Source organism: Spea bombifrons, chromosome 7 (genome assembly GCF_027358695.1).
Source record: "Spea bombifrons isolate aSpeBom1 chromosome 7, aSpeBom1.2.pri, whole genome shotgun sequence".
In the NCBI taxonomy this organism is placed as follows: Eukaryota; Metazoa; Chordata; class Amphibia; order Anura; family Pelobatidae; genus Spea; species Spea bombifrons.
The window spans coordinates 40,519,958-40,535,435 of record NC_071093.1 but is presented as its reverse complement, the minus strand read 5'-3'; the positions used below and the strand labels follow the sequence as shown (position 1 = coordinate 40,535,435).

Here is a 15,478-nt window from a genome sequence, read left to right as displayed (position 1 = left end):
GGGTGGAAGAGGCTTCGTTAGATAATCAGGACTTTCGTGGCATTGCCGCGAGTGATCATCTCATTGTGGCGTTTATGGAGAGGCTTTTTCCTGCGCGTCACATGACTCTCTACAATGGCCGCCTCCACGTCTGCAGATAAAAGAAATTTATTGGAGCGATTTGCGAGAAATGCCGTATTTCTTCGTCGCTGTAATATATTAATGCTAACAACGTCGTATTTAATCTGCAAAGAAAAGCATTTCTTTTCCCTTTAAGCACGATCTTATCACGAATTCCACAAATCCTCATTTAAAGCGCACCCGATATTACATTCCCTGGCCTAATATTAAGTACGTAAAGCTCTATTAAACGCAGAATGCTGATTTAGCCAATTTCTCTGAGATTTACACCAAAGAGCGTGTTTGTATGTTTGCAAATGAAACCAAGTACGGCTGGCTGTGTTTCTCGGCGCCCTGATGAAGGCCCAGCACCTGGGGCTTTGTAACGCGTGCGGGGGAAGAGATTGAGCCGCGCGCTCGGATAGACTCTACGCTCTGACATGTTTCCATTGTCTCTCGTTTAGCCCCCCAGGAGCCGCGTGTTCGTTAATGGCTCGCCAGCCCCAGGGAGTCTGTTCCTGATCCGTTTTCCTGAAATATAACTTTAATTTGTTATAGAAAAAAGAAATCTGCCTTTGTAACCCAATCGCGATGGCATACAAATTGAGTTAGACAATTAGCTTTTCCGATTAGATAGCGGCCGATCTTTTGTCAGTGTCAGGCTAATGACTTACGCAACCTTTTTTTAGATACGTGGAGTTTACCGATTCCTTTTTGCTTGAGAAATGAATCACGCGTGTGTGGGGGGCAGCGGAGCTAAATATCAAGGGGCTTACTGCCCACCATACCCCTGCCTCCGCATGAAGGATACTAATGTACGGAATAGACTCACAAGCTTTTTCCTCCCCCTTTATATCCATTCAAACCGTTAAACGGGAGCTCCCGCTGTGCTGGTTTTTGTTACTCTTGTAAACGTGCGGGATATATTCATGTTTACAGTACAGCGATCATTAAAACGATGGCAGTTTATATAGGCCGGAATAGAAAACAATCGCCATACGGCATTAAACTTGTGCGCATGGACAAGAAGCGATTCAGGTTTTTTTGTGGTCCATTCGTTTTCAGGCAACAGATTTTGTTTCTTACCCTTTCAGCCTGGAAATGAAGTTTATCAGTCTCTATCAATGTCTCTCCACCTTCTCTGGAAACCAATTCTCCTTCTCTCCAACACCACTTCTCCTCCGCTGCGCCCGTCGGCATTATTCTGGCCTCTTCCAAGTACTTCCGCGACAGGGCAGAACCCCCGCTTTAGAGGAATGGGGACGAGGTTGTCCCCTTGGCCACGTGGACCATTGATTTTACTTTTCCCTAGGCCGGCCACAGGACGTCAGACTGTGGACAGCAGGCCAACGCCTGAAAACCGCGAGAATGTGAAAACCGGGGCTGTTGGGAGATATGGTTTTAGGCTGAATGGGTCTCAAAACAATCCTAAACGTAACATTCTCACCCGTTGATAGAAAATATTGATAAATACATAAAAATCACTGTGTGACCAAACAATAGAGTTTAGGGGTTTATTCTAAGGTCGGAATATTATGGGATTTAGGCTTGGGAAGCCTTTTGGCATCATAACTTTGGGCTTGGAAGCCTTTTGTTCCATAACTAAGCCCCTGTGCAGATCCGATGGCTTCTTACCTCTTATTGCTGCGACAAATCCCGAGATTGCTTTCGCCGGCCGCGCTGGAGTGAGATTAAATAAACACCTGTCAGGCTCCATCACACAGTCCAGCGGGTAATGGGTGGTTTCGGCTATAATGCCGGTGTATTCATGACACTTTATTTCCAGGCAAGTTGCAGGGTAATAAGATGAGTCAATGGCGTACCTACGGGGGTATCCAGGCGGGAGACTGCATGCGCACCAAACACGCTTCGGAAAACGATCTTCTGTAACACAAAACGACATCATCCGTGCGTCCTGCATTGGCGGATAATTTTATTATATTAATACCAGGGTGATTGGGGATTCCTGCCAACGCGGCTTCTGATGTCACCTGTAACTAGCGCTGTGCCGCTCGCTAATAGTATATGACAGCAGCTTGACCGGTCCTGTTTTAATTCATTCTGATGGCTTCACGATTGACACTTTACATACTGCCCAAGAGTCCCTTTTCGAAAGGACCAGTCCTTCCTCAGGACCCAAAGCCCTCTGTCCCTCTCTCCTCCTGTTTGAGTCAGTATCAGTATGTTGGGTGTGAGTGCATCGCATTGTTCTACAGCCCCGAATAATGGCTAAAAACAACATATTATAATATATAATTAACGGGGAAGTAATTATTTACACACAGACACACAATAATGCTCTCCGTGTTCATTATTGGTCACGATTTGCTGTTCTTGTTAATTAAATCTGGAGCTGGAAATCTGCATATATTCTATAAGAGCAGGTGAAGTGCTCGGAGGCTACATTGGCTGAAAGTGTTCTAATTTAGCCCTGTTTACAGTTTCTTCTCATCGCTGCATCTCCGGGGAGCGTTTGGCGTCATAGTTTTGTGGTATCGTTACTTTATTGCGTATTCTTTATTCTGCGTATTGCCCAAGGCCGCCACTTAAGGGTTAACCAAGGGCATAAAGAGGGGCATCCCGTTAATGGTGCTTACTTTGCATGAAACCTCAGCAAAATACTGAGTTCTAACTTAGAGAGTAGAGGTTGACCAATCCGGGCTGAGCTGTAAGCTCTTCGGCCAAGCTCGAGTTGTGAAAATGGAACCTTTTGCTCCTCGATCCAAGCCGAGACTCCGTTTCCCGAGGCGCGTCGGCAGGCGTGGGTTATTAGTATCTGTACTTTACCTGATGAGGATCGTGTTGCTTCTTAATCTATTTACCAAAAGAGAGAAAAAAAAAGTTCCAACTCCTTCCACTAATTGCACTCGACAAGACAAAGGCAGCTTGACTTTCTGGTATTAATTAACAAATCCATCACTAATTACCTTGGATAAGAACAGCGCGCGCTTCTTTCCCTAAACACAATTAATACGGCTGCAACGCGCATCTGCCTACCGTACGGCTCCATCATTAACATACTTCACCCTAATTAGACGCGGGCAGGAGTGGCTGGAGAAGTTGGCGCATGCACATATTCCGATTCGTCTGGTATTCGGGGAATTAAACCCAAAAGTGAGGACGCGTTTCCCGATCTATGAAAAAAGCCAGCTTTTATTGTGATATTTTCCTGCGGCGTTAATTAACATCGGAGATTTACCCTCAGAGTCCACCGAATAAATACATTAAAAAAACATCTCATTGTTGGCACACAAACCATCCGTTACAATCCCTGATCCGTATATTTAAAGGGACTGATCGTTTTATGGTGTAATCCCTTTTATTCGATTGTTTTCGTTAATATTCTGGCGCTTGCTTTATACCCCTTATTATACAGACAGATATTATATCTGTTCAAAACGGGGCCACGAGTCACTCCACCGATAAACTTGTACGACAGATCAGGACCAATCGGGTCATTTTTCCTCTTTTCTTTTCCCCCACCTGTCTTTAACTATTTTTTTCACTGTATTAACCTCTACCACTTCTGCTGAGAGGCTGATCCATTTCTCTAGGACCCTCTCAGTGAAGTAAAAGTTACTTCGATTACATCTCATTTTAGATTATGACCTCTTGTTGGTGGAGCGTTGGGTCAGACAGAAGTTCTATATTACTGCTGCCGCCCTCTAAATGTATTCTTCAAATGGCGCCATTAAAGTCTTCCTGTGGTGACTGTTAGCAGCCCTACGGCGGCGGGAGAGGCTTTTCCCTTATCCCTAAATATTATATTTTGTGTTTTAAAACCCTAAGAACATTTACCGATTTACAAGATGCATGTACAGTCTTACACACCAACTGTGTGAGTCTTCTTAACTTTGTACGATGCAGCATATTTATTCCTCCCCATCAAGTCCCCCCCATCCTTAGTAGGAGTGGGAGAGGAAATTCTCGTCTGGCCGTAGATGAAATGTTACTAAACATCATAACGCTGATTGTCGGACGCAACGTTCTAGGCGGTTTTAATGAATGAATACCGTTTCTGTTAAGCTGATGGATCTCTTATAAAAGAAAAGCTTCGGCTGCGTTCCGAAAGACACGATCGTGCCAAATGCCGATGAATAATTACCGCTAATATTTCTTAAATATTTTTCTGCAACACCCACACTGTTGTATCCACTCCGGGGACGCGTTCTCCTGGGGCCGGTGGATGGATGGAATCCAGGCCGCTCCAGCATTCTAATAGCGTTTGCTATGCGCGGCTCGGCGCCTATCGTTTGATATATAGGTTAATACTCCTGCTTGTGCGGCTGTATAAGTCAGCGAGATGCAGGATCATCTGTTGTGCGAAGCAGCCGTTTCAGCTGTATTTAAGTGCAGCTCCGGGCGTATTCACTGTATTAGCAGGAAGGCTTCTTTGTGTTTTCCATTTGAGGTTTAATAATACATGGTACCGGCAGGGGACATACATGTTCTCTTCTGAGTATGGTTGCATTGCTATGGTGGCATTTAGAGTGAGAAGTAAAACAAAAAAACAAAGAAAGAAATTAGCAGCTCTTATGGTTCAGATCTCCACACCGGCTCAAGAGTCTTGGAAGACCATCAGTGATTTGACGTCTGCGGGGTTAGAAAGGTCTATCTGCTGTAGCCAAGAGAGGCATCTATCTGTAGGTTCTTGATGCTGCTCGTTCCAATGGTGACTTGGATCTATCGCCTAAAGTTTGAATTGTCGAGCCGTAGACTGATCCAACTCAACAAAAGTTCACAAACGCAACTCAAACAGCAGCTTGTTGCGATTCCGGAACTCGCCTTCATGCCGCATTCATTCAATCCCATGTTGGCAGAACCTTTTCCTTTTGCATGCCCTCGCACCCCCAACTCTTTTATTTTCTCTCCGTACCTCGGAAGTAACGAGCGTATTAAACTCCAGCCCTTAGTTCGGCATTTGTACGTTTGTCTTCCTCTTGACAGCGCTTTGTCTCAACTCCAGCATCCTCCAATTAATATCGGTCGCCAATCGATGACATTCCTGGTCGCGTGTATAAAATACTAACAAGTTCCAATAACTGCGGATTCTTCTTACCCTCAATCAGATATCTCTTGGGTACAAAGCCCAGCTTTCTGACTTCAAAGTGATCTTGTACCTGCGTAGTCTCTCCATTAGGGTTCCTTCTCTTATATACTAAATACTGACAGACTGCAACATCTTTGGTCCGTTCCTGGGTGTTTTACCTGTTCAAAATCATTGAGTCGAGTTATTCATTTTTTTAAATTATATGTTACAATCCGTATATTGTTTGTTTTCTACTTAATAAAAAGACAAACACCACCTCCTGCCTGCTGGGTTCTGGCCCAGCCCTGGAGTAACAATGCTAAAGTTTCCAGGATTTACGTGTTAAAGGGGCAGTTTGACAGCCCCAGTAAAGGATAACGTATATTAAAGTAACTCTAACCATATGTGAAAAGGACTTCCCTGAGGTAGAAGCTGCAGCCCTTCTGCTGCCACTGCCCTCCTCCTCTTCCTATATATACTGACAATTCAATGGCTGGACTGTCCCGTTAAAGCCACATTTTGAGAGCAAATGACTGATTCTGATGAGTTTATGCGAGGGGGGCCCTACGTTTGAATCTCACCATTACTGCTATTTTTAAACGCCGGTTACCCTCATGGGATCCGACACTAAATTCTTTCAAATTAAAAAGAAATCAACTGTCTCTTTAAAAGTTCAATTACAGAAATGAGCCTGCTGCTCTAACCGTTCTCATTAAAGTTTCATTGAACTCTGCCTCTCCCCCCCCCCAAATAAAGGATTATTTTTTCCCTTTTTTCAGAATTTCCAATCAGCCATGAATGGTTAGCTATTCAAGACATTTTTTAAATAGGCCTAGGTATTATTGCACATAAAAACCATGCTCTCTCCCTCCATGAATAATGATGTTCTGTAGATGAAGGAAATGTTTCTTTGTTCTGTCCTCAATAATACGCTCTGTGAAGTTGTTTGCTTCCAGCTATTCAGAAAGAAAAGAAAAATCTTTATGCTATCTGGCAATTATATGACCTTAAGTTTCTAAGCGTTAGGGCACGGCTGATGGACATGCTTGGGAGCTTCCCAGGGTAGTCTACCAGGGGCTCTTCCTCTGTTGGTGGGAGTGGTGTTGTGAAGGGGCAGGGCTACCCAAATATAGAGGCGGAGCTAGCCCTACATAGGAACATCTGTTAGTGGGCGGAGAGTGGGTGTGGCCAAACACGACTCCCATGCTAAGAGAAGAAACTGGCCTAGAGACCTGGGTAAACAGAGCATCACCTGGAGACTCCGGGTCAAACCTGAGGAGTTCTTAGGTATGGTCATGGAGGTGTTTACTTCTGCTTGGGGAAGTTCTTTGAGGCCGGTTGGAAGCATCTTACAGGTCGCCTTAAATAAAGTAGATTCCATGAGGTCTAATGGATGGTAGCCTCACATGAGACGTGGTAAGACTTAGAACTTAAGTGCAGTAAGATCCATTCAGCCCATCTAGTCTGCCTATTTTCCCTGATGTAGAGACTAAAACCCTAACCAGTCCTTGGTCTCATCTTAGAGTCAAGATAGCTATATGCCTATATCATGCACATCTAGATTCCCTCACTGTGTAAACCTCTACCACTTCTAATGGGAGACTGTTCCATTTATATTCCACTCTCAGCTAATGAAAACCTCCTCAGATTACATCTAAGCAGTTATTAGATTACCAATATTAATATAATATCCACATGTTTAATTGATATGAAATGGTGTGCTAAGTAGGTTTTGGCTTCCAAGAGAGTATTCTTTTTTTTTTTTTTTTTGCAGCTTGCATTCCCAGTACAGAAGTAGATTCTAAAATATACCCGTTATTCTAGAAAACGACCCAATAAAGTTTCTTAGAGCTGTGCGTGGCATAAGACCCTAATGTACTTATTTATACTGCGGCTCATTCATTCGCTACACAAACACATTTTCCGGAACCTCGCGTTGGTGATACCCTTTTGAGTAATATAACTCTACGATGAACGCTTCTGTAACAAGTGTTTTCACAGCTTAGATACAACGCTAATGGACTTTGCCCAACGGTGACTATTCTATATTCTCCAAACCAAAAGAACCAAAAGTTGACCAACATGGGCTTGTTTATTCAGCTCTCCCCATAGAGATATTAGATTGCTACATAGCCCATGGGGGGTAGTTAATCACTTTGATTAATCAGGGGCTGTCAACTGGCTTAATTGAATAATCTTGATAGTACATGACCGATAACCCTTAATTCGCCTGCAAGATGAAACCCTGGGAGTAATTTACAACTGCCTTTTATTTTTTATTTTTTTTTCGGATATATTCTTATCTTTCCTTTATCTAGTAAGCTGCAAAATAAGCTCAGTAGGTATCATGTGTCCAACATTGTTTAACCTAAAAAAAAGGTTTTTCCACATGTTTAATTATCGATCATATTTTTTTCCCAAACAACCTATGTTTATTATGTTTATTAACCTAAGTATGTGTTATGAGAGGCCAGCGTACCATTAGTTTCTCCTCTGAGAAATGCTAAGGTTGCCCTGCATGATAATTACAGATGTGTTACGTTGTGAAACTGTAAAACTAGTCGCTTGGGGAAAGTAGCCTGTAACATCTGAAGTACAAGCTGCTTTTTCAATATCCCAAGAGCATTGGAAAAACAAATTTGGAGTGCAAATGTTAGATGATGTCATAATCTAAACCTAGAAGGTCATAGGCTTAGGCATATCTCACCTGAATCTAATTAAGGTAGGGCCGGATGGTTCTTAATGAAATAAACCTCAATGTCTGCTATCCTAGCAACTTGACCACAACACTGTACAGAGCCATAGAAAGTCTTTCCCTTTCAAAATAATAAACACGTCCCTAACTTATCCATAACCTTACTGGCATTAATGGAAGGACATCTACTTTTAAAAGCAAATGTTGTCCTTACTTGGAACCAAATATACATCATGGATTCCAATGGGTTGCCATTCGGCAGCCCCTCTTGAGTTCACGCCAACGCAACTCTTTCTCTGAATCGTACGAGTTCCCCTCATGGAAAATGTCCTTTTTAATCTTTGAAAGCCTATATCATTTTCTATATTATTATTATTATAGTTAGGAAGAAACTTCAAAAAGGAAGAAAACTGTGCTGGACATAAACTGAAGTTCAACCACAGGTCAACAGACATGTAAATTGGATCTTAGAAGAAAAGTAGGTTCCTTGAAGAGTAGATCGATACCCCTGTGATTTACGGTGAAGGGGTTTTTAAGCAGATATAAGACAATACTTCTTAAAAAGTCAATCAGCCACACCATGATCTGATTGGCAAAGGCAAGAACTGTGATTTTTTTCATCTAGCTTGGCATCCACTCCGTTTTTCCTTTAGACGCGTCTGTAACAAATGCATCCACTAAACTGCTTATGTCAATGATTTGTGCTCTTACTAATTGTTTCTCACAAATAACTCATGAAATGATCATTAGCTCCAGCAAATAATGGAAGGCAAATAACTTAATCAACGAGGGAAACAATAATCCTCAGAAATGCCAATTTACAGTTTCCGAGCTGGTGCATGCGGCTGATAATGTATTAGAGCGAGCTTGTTTTTTATTGTGATGCTCGGCATCTAAAGGAAACCGTAGTCTACTATGAATATGTAATCATCGTCGTTAACTTGTGTCTCACTTTCCAAGGAACCTACCATGTGTTTCTTGTTGACATGCTACGCCTAGAAATGTAGGGGCTATGCTAAAAAAACTAAACAATTATGGAATAAAGTTTGAAGAATAATTTTCAGCATAGCAACCTACGGATTGTTGCTGTTCATTGGACCATTTAATTGGATTACAAGTACTTTTCAGACCTTTTATCATATAGGTACCCCTGTATGATGTCAACTAAACTTGGCCTGTCACTTGGCCCGTTTCCTCTATTTATTTTCATTATTTTCATAGTTTACCATTTTCAGGAACTAATGTGAATTTGACCTCCTTTTACCCCTTTTTGTAAGGTCAGAAAGCAGAACCTTTAGTCTTTAGTCTTTAGGACTTTAGAAAGTAGCCTGTAATGCGAAGAGTGCCAGCTGTTTTCTGTGATTTAGAAAGTCCCCTGTAACTTAAGAAGTGTGAGCTATCTATTGTAGGAGGAATCCCAGAAGCTACTTACATTCTATATAAAGTAATATTTAAGAATTAATATTGGCCCATATCCACATTTATTTGTTCTTTTTTATTATCACTATTCATCATTTTGTGATCATCGTGACAGCCTGATGAATAATATGGTGTTGGTTCGCGCAAACCAGCAGGATTGTCAACTATGAATTTATTATTCCGCATAACATATATAATTTGTTATTGGCTGATATTCAGAATTTAGAGCCCTTAGCTGGATTTTTGGCACTTCTCTTAAAACGCCAATGTTATTACCGGGTTTTAGTGCACCTTGGGGGCTGCGTATGAGCTCGGCGCTAAATAATCCCATAAAGTGAATATCTTTTAATGTGCTTCTGTTTTTCTTTGTGTGTCTTATCCATTTATTACATAAGTCACTACCTTTTTATTAGTATTGGGCTCCTGACAGTCGCTTTGCAGATGTTCCTAGGCTCACCGTGTGATTTCATGGGCCAATCACAGTGGACCTAGGGGCATCTATCCTTAGCTAGAAAAACAAATGTACTTGACCTATTGTGTGTCCGCCTCATGGACATTTTCTTACTTCACAGAATGTTAAACTTCCCTCACCCTAAGGGAAGTTAAGAAGTGGCTCCTGCAGTAAGGTTTGAGTGGGGATCAGATGAGGAGAGAAGCGTATGTTAGCATGATGGTTTAGGATCGGATAAAGTTAATGGAGGTGTAGACCATAGTATAGTGAGATATGGCACTTTTAGGGTGTGTCAAAGGGGTTTAGGTGAAACATGAAGATGTCGATTATTATAGAGCGCAGAGAAGGATCTGACGGTAAAAACAGATACCTAGACCCAGTGCCATAACAGTTTGTGACAGCGCCACCTATGGGTGTGGATGTAGGCAATATTGATGACCCTATAACTGATAACAATGTTATGGAATATGGAGATCCTTAATACTATGTTCTCCCACATATCAACCCCTTAATGACAAAGGCCGTAGATGTACGTGCTCAAAATGCATTGTTTTCATTGGGTTTAGGGACTGCCCATTGTCCTTAAGGGATTAAAACACGCATGGCTTATGGCGCTGTAAAAATTAAATACATTATAATATTTCAGCAGCTGGCAAACTCTGAACCCGCTCTCTTTGCAAAGTAGCGGTAGTGATAACCAGTTCCTTTTATATTTGGTGCAAAAACATTGTTCTTAGAGGAAAAAAAGGAAATCCCTAAATTAGATTTATTTTGAAGAGAGAGAAAAATTCTGTATAGGTGCCAGAAGTGAACATGTTCTGAAAGACGTATATTGCCCGATAGTAATATATTAAGAGGGTTTCCTGGAATCCCATGATTGTATTTATCTCTAATTGATTTCTTTTGATTTTGCTCTTCTGCCGTACATTCTTCCTCGGTTTTGATATATATTTTCCCCGGCTCTTTAACACGTTCTGCGAATCCACCCCCCAATTTCCAGTTTATTGCTTTAGCGTCTATTTTGCACCCCACAATAACTCACTCTGTGGTTTGTGGGTTCAGATCCTTCCCGTGTCGGATTTATAACCGGAACGCGGAACATTTCTTGGAAATCTCAATGGCATCTCTGTTTAATGATCCCTAAATATATTACCACATCAATTTTTACAGCACAATCACTTTTCCCTATTGGTTCTCTATATAAAAAAGAAGCTAGCTGCTTTGTAATAATGAAATCCAAATTTGACTTCAAAGAAACAGCACACAGATATATATCAACGTCATCGTAATGGAACCTACAGTCTGGTAACGAATCACTTTAGGAGGCTCGACGGGGTCTGGTTGCCAATTAATCTCCACAGCTTTATATTTACCGTTTTATTGTCAGAAAGCAGCGCCTATCTTCTTCACGGAGGGAGCTGGGCCACCCCAAAGGAGGGTAACTTATTTCGGTTCCTTCTCCTCAACGATTATTTGCTTCATTCATAATTTCTCAATGTAGCGCGGCGGTACGATTGATGGATAGTCATGGATTTGTACTCCTCATTCATTCCAAATGCAAATTGTTTGTCAATTAGAACTCTGGTGGCTGAGGCAATATGTGAAAACCTGACAGGTTCTCATCATTCAGAAACTTCAGAGGCTTTTTTTTTTTTTCCCGGCATCAGGAACATATGGTGTTATATTTTGTTTGTTCAACGAGAGCTAAAAATATGCAGTTAGAAATATAAGTAAGAAACTGCAAGTTTTAGGGGTTCTGTTAAGTAGGTTTAAAGGGTTAGAAACAAAGATCGCTGTAGGTTTTTAGGGAGCTGAATGCGATGATTTATAGGGGTGCCGTCTTCCAATTGTCCCACGGAATTTAATATTCCTATGTAAATTTAGAAACATTGTTCCTTGTTATGTGGAACGGCCAAAACCTTCCCAAACCGTGATGTGCTTGGGCGGGAGAAGCTTTTTCTGACTTGTAGATCTACTGGATCCATGATCCTGAAATCCTGGAGAACAAAGAAGAGAAACACAACCTCGCCAACGGGTTGTTGGCAGTCTGGATTTGCATGGAGGGTTGATATTGACCACGCTTCAGCTCATCCTTTGAGCGTTGTATTTGTCTGCTTTCCTTAGGTCCATGGAAGTGGAGAATTCCTATTATTATTATTTTTTATTTATTTATCGAACATGGCCCGTTTCCACCGAGTTACATAGACATTATTTCAGAACTTGGGAAAAGATATTTGGCAGATGATCACGGCTTCCTTACAAGCCGCATCCTTTTGAAATGTATTTTTGTTTCTTGTTGCTTGTGTATCTTTCGTAGATGTCTGGGTATAGATTTTGCTTGCAGACAATTGTTGCTAATGGCAGAGATAGCGGCATCGTCGTAAGCAGACATATCTCCGGCGAGAAGGAATCTCGGGAGGGGTGCCGGTGGATTGGTATCTTTATGCATCTGGCATTGACAGCCTCTTCTCTCTTGGCGTTTCGTTTGTTTGCAGCGAGAGCTGTTTGTAATTACGCCTCTTAATTTAAGAGAGCACGGTGGGAGCGAGGAATATAAATTTTTGTATTAACTTCAGAGATTGAAAACGGGGACAGCGAAGCCTTTCTCTCTTGAACATTATATTTTAGAATGAAATGGTGACATTCCATATAAACTTGAAAAATTGCTCTCTTTAACGAAAAAAAATAGGAAATGGATCTGGCTGGGGAAAGATGTTAGAAAAACCTTCGGCTGTTTGATCCTTTACGTCCTCAACCTTGGCTTTTGAGATTTGTCTACTTAGCCTTAAACAAACAATTTTTTTATTTTTTTATTTTTTTTTGTGATAAAAATAGGAAGCTTTGTTATGGAAAACCAATTAGCTGAGGTTGAATTTTGGATTCTCGAAAGATTTGACCCAATTAGCTCTTGCATTTTTAGCAGCTCCAGTTTTTAAGCGATATGTGGAGTACTATGAAAGTCCGGTTATCGTCCAATAAAATTCCTGCATGTTTTACCTTAATAAAAAAACAAAACTAAAAAAAAACTCCACTTAATTAAATAATTTATTGCCTTCAAATTATGAGATACGCCTTAATCCCAATGGTTAGAGAGTCGGCCTTTTTTGTGTTCAGTTTATCTTTCGGAACCCCAGGTGGTGTCATCAGTCCATGAGACATGTGGTTCTCGGTTTAGGAGAAGGAAGTATTTTGGCAGCTTATCCATGTTTTCTTGTACTTGGCGTGTAATCCAAGGAAAGCTGACCCCTCTTGAGTTCTTGATCTCAACTGATTAAAATAACGTTAACTTTTTTAAATAAATAATCTCTCATCAAAATAATAATCTTTCATTTTTTTTCTGTTTTTACATGAAATAATTGGATTATTTCTAAGACATCCACAATTTGCCTATGAGTGATGAACTCAGCTGAGTTTCTCCCGGAAGAGGGGCTGAGTTGGTCTGGTTAAATTATTGAGATATTGAAGAAGTCACAGATTGAGTTCAGAGTGTACATTGTGCAGGTCACACTCAGCACGGCTGGCCCTTCAAAATGTATAGTTTACAATGTTTCATCTTACATGTCTTACCTGCAACTCGATTTAGTGAATAAGCACCACCATGTACAATCTATGATGTCATTTTACAAAAGGAGAGCACACTTAATTTATAAACTTGCGAAATCATGTAATTACATACCTAAAAGCTATAATAAAAAATCATTCAACCATATATTTCACCCATGTCTGCTCCCTTCCATGCAAATGAGATTTCACAGCAGTTTATCACAAGCAAAGTGGCAAAAAACCACGTAAAGCACATGGTACGGAGTGTTAATTGGACCACGGGGGCTACTTTACGCGTTCCCCTTTACACCTGATTATAACAACCAGTTTAGATTCTGAGGTTTGTGCTTCTGGATCGTACACAGGGCTCGTCACAGATACTTGTTAAAGATTATTTATGTATATAGTGATGTCATTACCACTACTGGCTGTTACATTCATCCATATTAACCCTGTCGAAAGACCGTTCTAACTGAAGAATGAGTACCATAGATGGTGGGTTTGACAGTCTCCTGGGTCCCAGGGCCAGTCTCTTATTTCTATAGGCAGATGAAAGGTGATTGGCCACAACAACTTCCCATGCTTCTCAGGCCCACCTAAGGCTAGATCCACCTCCGCGCATGGCTAGATCCACCTCCGCGCATGGCTAGATCCACCTCCGCGCATGGCTAGATCCACCTCCGCGCATGGCTAGATCCACCTCCGCGCATGGCTAGATCCACCTCCGCGCATGGCTAGATCCACCCCCACGCATGGCTAGCCCTGCCCCCTTCTAAAGATACCCCCCAGAAGAGGGACAGCTCTGGTAGCCCCCCATGGTTATTTAGTAGGCAAGATGGCTACAACTTGCATGGCTTGGGTTATAGAAGGCAGTTATCGATAGATGAATAAAACATTAACACACGGTTTGATAATATTTTCCATGGTCTTCATGGTCCTATTATTTAATATATATACGTTGACATTATGTTTAATGTTTTTCGTTAGTAACAACCAGCAAAATGGTATTATCAAGACCTCAAAGTGTTTGCCCGTTTCCCCCCCCAAACACGACCTACAGCATTTATTAAACGGTTATAATAATGTGACCTTTTCTAGATCCGTGTTTGTACAACATTTTTTCCAGATTTTAAACTCTAATATTGTAACAGGCTTAATGCCGTTAAGCAAAATAACCATCTAAAACAGATCATTATATGGATTAAAGCTACTTCTCCAAGGATAATGCCAGCGCTTAAGATTTGTTTTATGCTGAAACAATACACACAAGTAATTAATACAGGTAATGGGTATAAGTGTAGAACAATACTTTTAATTAGCGTGGGATACACAAAATTGCTTAACTAAGTCATAATCATATTGTGATTCAGATTTTTTTTTTCTTCCTCTTGAAGCATATCCAAAGTAAAATCAGCACTTTCCCCAACAGTGTAACTTATATAGCGTGTATTCTACTAGGACGTAAAAAACGGCTAGCGACTCTGGGGCTGTATTGGCTAATGTTTCGCTGAAAAGTATCGAAGCTATTAATTAATGCAAAATAATTTACCATATAGGGTTAAACACTGAATGTATACCAGACACAGTAAAGGATCCAGTTATGGGGAAAGTGTGACCTATACCCCATCCTGTGGCCGTATGAGGTATTGCAAGTTTGGAGCCTGGGTATGTGTGTGTATATACAGTATGTGTGTACAGGTATGCAAGCGTGTGTGTATGTGTATATATATATATATGTGTGTATATATATATATATATAAATATATATATATATATATATATATATATATATATATATACCCAAGAGAAATGGATGGTAGTAATGGAAGAAATAAAAATATGGAAGTTTGTGTCAAAATAATATAGCTAAAGCACATTTTCTTCTTCTACATTTCAGCCAATTGACTTAAATCTCCAGTGCCGTGCGCGGCTTCCTACTTTTCATTTGTTAAGTGTAAATGCACCTGTGATTCAAGCAGATTTTCTTATTATTTCCCAGTCACATTTAATATCTCACACTGTATCAATATGCTATAATGGCCTGGGCGATGCAATTTGTCCAGTTTAATAGGCCCCTTCTTTATGGCAATAGCCACACACCGTCCACATCTCCAACTTAAAATGTTGTTCTCTCCTTTTTATATTGCATTTAATATTAAGCTGTAGAAAAAAAAGCACCCGGGCTGAGAAAACCTATTCCCAGCTTTATTTCATATCGGTACAAGTCCCTGGATTATTAGTC

The 15,478-nt window shown here is 40.9% G+C and overlaps 1 protein-coding gene across 1 annotated transcript in view; it reads left to right on the top strand.

The window, feature by feature from the left end:
- MAD1L1 (mitotic arrest deficient 1 like 1) overlaps positions 1–15,478 on the top strand; it is a 229,047-nt gene that overhangs the window by 96,027 nt on the left and 117,542 nt on the right. The gene's annotated exons all lie outside the window — the stretch shown is intronic.